We start from the raw sequence: 4,993 nt of genomic DNA, 5'->3' as shown, positions 1-4,993 counted from the left end.
TTTACTGACACCACACACCGAGAGAAAACAATCAAAACACACAACGCTCTGGTTTACTCTGAAGAGAAACCGAGTCTGGGACTGGGTTAGACTGGGTTAAGGCCCATTCCCACTGTACCAGATAACAGATAAAAAAAATCTCTTTCTCCAGATATTTTTCCATTCAAAATGGATGGTAGATACAGATACAAAAAAAATATCTACCAAAGATAAAAGTATCTGTGGCAAATATCTGTGGTAGATATTTTTTTTAAATCTGTATCTACCATCCACTTTGAATGGAAAAATATCTGAAGAAAGAGATTTTTTTTATCTGTTATCTGGCCCAGTGGGAATGGGCCTTAAGTCAGCGAAAACACAGTCACACACGGCTCTGAGTTTTGTTTCTACAGAAGAAAACTGGGTGAGGCGTGAGGCTGGTGGTTTCAAGGAGGTTATAGGTTGTTTCGGTAGTTTTTAAAGAGACAGTGACAGTGTTCTACAAACAAGTTCAGCTTGTGGTTGAACTTTGTAGAGCTGGACTCACACATGTTTCTTTAGTTTCCCTCCAATTCAGGGGCCGTGGAGGGAGCTATGCGTTGAGGGTGAAGAAACACAAGTTATCACAATCACTATGGGGGATTGGGAAACCTGAAAATGACACAAGGGTGACATCTGGTGGCCAAATCAGTGATGCCTGTCTTTGCTGTTGTGTCATAGGCGGAGGTTCTGAAACAAACTCCATTCACTTTCAGTTCAGCACAGTTGAGGGGTGTGTGTGTGTGTGTGTGTGTGTGTGTGTGTGTGTGTGTGTGTGTGTCCAGCTGCATTTTCAAAAATAGTGAAAATAGCAGATCTTCAAGCTCATAACTTCTCGCAGTGTGATGCGCTGTGAGCTTGTAGATCTGCTATTTTCACTATATTTGAAATAGGGCTTGAGTGGTTGATTCACAATATATTTTTGGTAAATGTGGGTCCCAAGTGTGCCTTCCTAGAAAGGTAGTGGTCTAGTGGAGTCTATTTCAAATGTCGTGGCGTGAAAGTCATCTGCTTGGGTGGGAAAAAAGAAGGAAAATAAAATAAGTACCTATAGTTGATCGAGTTGAGAGAGCAACTGCACATAGCCAGTAACAAAACTCAAGTAAATGTAGAAATGTAGCCCACTTAATTACTATCAATGAGCCCTTAGCAGAGAGAGGAAGCAGGGACCCCCACCAGCACATATCCTTATATACAATTTAGAAGTTAGCCACTCCCTGAGAAGTTAATCACGCCCCGCGAACGTTGACTTCTAACCCTAACCCTACCCCTACCCCTACCCCTAACCCTTACCCTAACCCTAACCCTAACTAACCCTAACCCTACCCCTAACCCTACCCCTACCCCTAACCCTAACCCTAAACCTAACCCTAACCCTGCTTCGGAATAGCGGTGTTTCGGAATGGCGGACTGTTGGCGGACCGTTGCCCCGTGTACTGTATCCCGTTCCCGCTGCTACACTGCAGCTATTGTTAGCACAGACCCACGGCCCAATTCCCAAAACCATTTAACCAACAGCACAATCATACCTCTCGCTTTTGGACCGTCGCTATTTATTGTCTCTTTATGCATTCTTTTACCTTCTTTGCCCCGCTTTTCTGCCTCAGCCGCGAACGGTGCTACGTCACATATCATTCTTCCTGAAAGGTCTGTCCTTCTTCCTGAGACGACAATTACTTATCCTTTACAGTCTCTCCTTCTTCCGTGTCTCTCAAGTAAACGTCCCTGACGTATGCGGATGCGACGTGCCTTTGCGCAAGTGGAACCTATACTTCTCTGCCGGAGCCGCCGCTACGTCACTGACTCCACCTTTGCCTTCAGAACCCATGTCGCCTCTCGCGACCGAGTTTTTCCCGGTGAACCTAAGCGCAACGGTGGGGGCTTGGGAGTGTGGGGAACACGCACCACTGACTACTATTGCTGATGATGGAGAGCTTATATAGCTTAGCCTTTGTATTGAAAATGAGAGGCACTCTTGCCGATTTATTAAGAGTCGAGACTCGTCGCCAATTGCAAGATATTTAAAAGTTATTTGGGGCCATGATGATGATGATATCCTTTTCTTCCCACAACTAGACTAAGGATTTATGTGCGAACACTAGGATTCGCCCGCCAAAGGCGGGCGATATTCTAGTTGTATACAATTGCAGATTAAACTTTTTCCTAGATAACTTCTAGACTAGCAGCACTATCATCAGTGTTGTCATGGCATGTCAATGATGTCATTCATTACGTCCTGCCAAACGCCACACAACTATCAGTGGAAGCCTCAGATGGAAAGTAATTACACTTTCTACATGTATGTAGAAAATGTATTTAAGATTACCGGAAAAATTGTTTTAAGTGTAAAATAAACATATATATAGGCTATGTATACTATATATGTTGTATAATATTTAATTATTAACATTTATGATATTATTGTCCATGGAACAATAGCATAGAAAAAGAAAACTCTCACACACACTGATAGTGTGTGTCATCTAAACATGGCAACTTTCACTGAGACAGAAACCACAAGAGAAACATTCTTTAAAACTAGAAGCCGTGCTCTTCCGAGCACAGGACTCCGCCAGATCAGGTATGTTATTCTGGCCTCCTGGTGGTGCTATAATAATCCAATGTGAAAAGGGTGCCATGTCTTCTTCGGCCTTTCACTGCAATCTGACACTGTATTCATGATTTGATTTAAGGCAAAAATTTGTGTTTTAATTGGATCAAATCTGAAGGAGCAATATCTAAAAGTGTTTTACATAAGTCGGCCTCCTGGTGGCACTATAAAAGTCAGATGTAAAAAATGCAAGGCAAAGGTTTTTCCTTGTCCTCTAGGGCAGTGGTTCTCAACCTGTGGGTCGGGACCCCCAGGGGGGTCCCCAAATTATTTTGGGGGGTCCCCAGATGATTAAGTTAATGTGCAAAATTGTTTTCCTCATTCAACCATAAACAAACCAACATAAAGTTTAATTGTGTAGATGATATATGCACATTTCTAAAGTGACAATTTAAGGACTTTTTAATACCTAAAACCTTACCTTAAAACAATACCTTAAACATTGGTCAAACTGTCAAATATCTGAGGCAGAAATTGTGAAAATAGCCGATCTACATGCTCACAACGCCTCGCATTGCGAGGCGTTGTGAGCATGTAGATCTGCTATTTTCACAATAGAACCGTGTTATACAAAATGTAATGCCTAGAGACTCTTAGTGCTCATAGAGTGGGGGTCCCCAGTTAAAATATGATTATTTTGGGGGTCACAGCCCAAAAAGGTTGAGAACCACTGCTCTAGGGCAGGGGTTCCCAAACTTTTTTGGATCGGGGCACCCCTATAAATATTATTTTCATCCGAGGCACCCCTACATTATTATATTCCTAATTTTCACTCCCAGAACCTTATATTTATAGCATATTTTAGCGATTATGTTGCGAGGAAAGCGAGATAATAGCCATTTTAGCTAGAACTTTGTACTTCAAGTTTAAAATGATAATAAATATATTTTTAAATGTCCAAATACATTTCAAATATTATCAAATTATCTCGCGGCACCCCAGGGTGCCCCGTCACCTACTTTGAAAACCCCTGCTCTAGGGAATGTGCATACAACTTTTGACACTGATCGGTGGAGTTATAGGTAAAAACACAAATCGGCCTCGTATAGCACCTCCATGATGCTGATTTGAAAGAAATCAAGTGGAATTTGTTCCTCGGCCTAGTGGGAATGTGCGTACACAATTTCACAGAAATCACACTCTGTGTGCATTTTGAGGCATTTTGTTCAAAAGGGAGCAAGCACTCTTGCAAACTTTGGAAGCCAATCTTAAACAATCAGGATGGAATCTGAAAAATCGGAAAGACCCGTTTCGTTTAATGACTATAGAGATACTGTGTAGTGATTTGCGTGCTTTTTGGACAAAATCTGTAGAAGTGCTGTCCAAAAAAGTGTTTTGCACAAACCCGCCTCCTGGTGGCACTCTAACAGGCCCATGTGAAAATTGGGGGCAGAGGTTTTGCTCTGGTACAGAGGGAGATTACGTGTACGGTTTCGCTGCCATTGTGCTAACGGTGCCAGAGATTAGCTGTCTGTAGATGGAAGGACACGTGGACGGAAGGACACGGACGGGCAGGGGCAAAAACATAGTCTCGGCCATGCCTTTCAGCCTGGCGGAGTCATTACGAATAAAACACTCTGCTAGAGGTTGCAGCCACAGTGCTCACATTTATTTTGAAAAACAAGTCAGTGTAAATGAAGTAAAGGTCATGAAAAAATTATGATTACCTGATGGTCTCAAAGACTTTTGTATGAACTGAAACATTTGTTCAGTTTGCCAGATAAGTTGTGAGCTTGTAGATTGGCTATTAAAGATATTACGTCACTTTTTCTTTTACAATCCAGGTTTCAAGTGTTTAACTTTAGCCCTATTGGACTCCAAGGTCCTACTGTATTTACAAAATGGGAGAAAAAAGAAGAAAAACCCCTGTCATTTGGGAACCCCCTGGGGGGTCCCGAGTCCTGACCAACAGTTTGAGAACCACTCTGTTAAGTAAAACCAATCTACACAGAATGTCAGAGGGCTCTGTAGTAATATCAACAAGATAACAGGGTATACTGTGATTGCTTATTAAATTAATGATAATGGAGCAGAGCACAATCGGTTGATTGATCATGATTGTGTAGTATACACATTCTTACACATGCTTTATCTAGAAGAGAAAATCAATAACCGAAATGAAGAAAACAACGTTTTCAACTGAATATTATCATCAGTATTGTTAACATGTCTACCATGTCTTACACAGCTCTGCTGTATCTCCATATTGCCATTGAACCAATATCCCTGGATAGAGGTTGTGTGAACGTGGTTTGAACTGTGTGGAGGATAATTTTGTCAGAAACACCATAAAAGGACAGAGTACCTGCCTTGTGATCCAGGTACTCCCCCACTCCGGAGACTTTATTGTGTCTGAAACAGTAG

Source organism: Nannobrachium achirus (genome assembly GCF_963921795.1).
Source record: "Nannobrachium achirus genome assembly, chromosome: 14".
NCBI classification, from domain to species: domain Eukaryota; kingdom Metazoa; phylum Chordata; class Actinopteri; order Myctophiformes; family Myctophidae; genus Nannobrachium; species Nannobrachium achirus.
Note: the sequence above shows the minus strand (reverse complement) of the source record.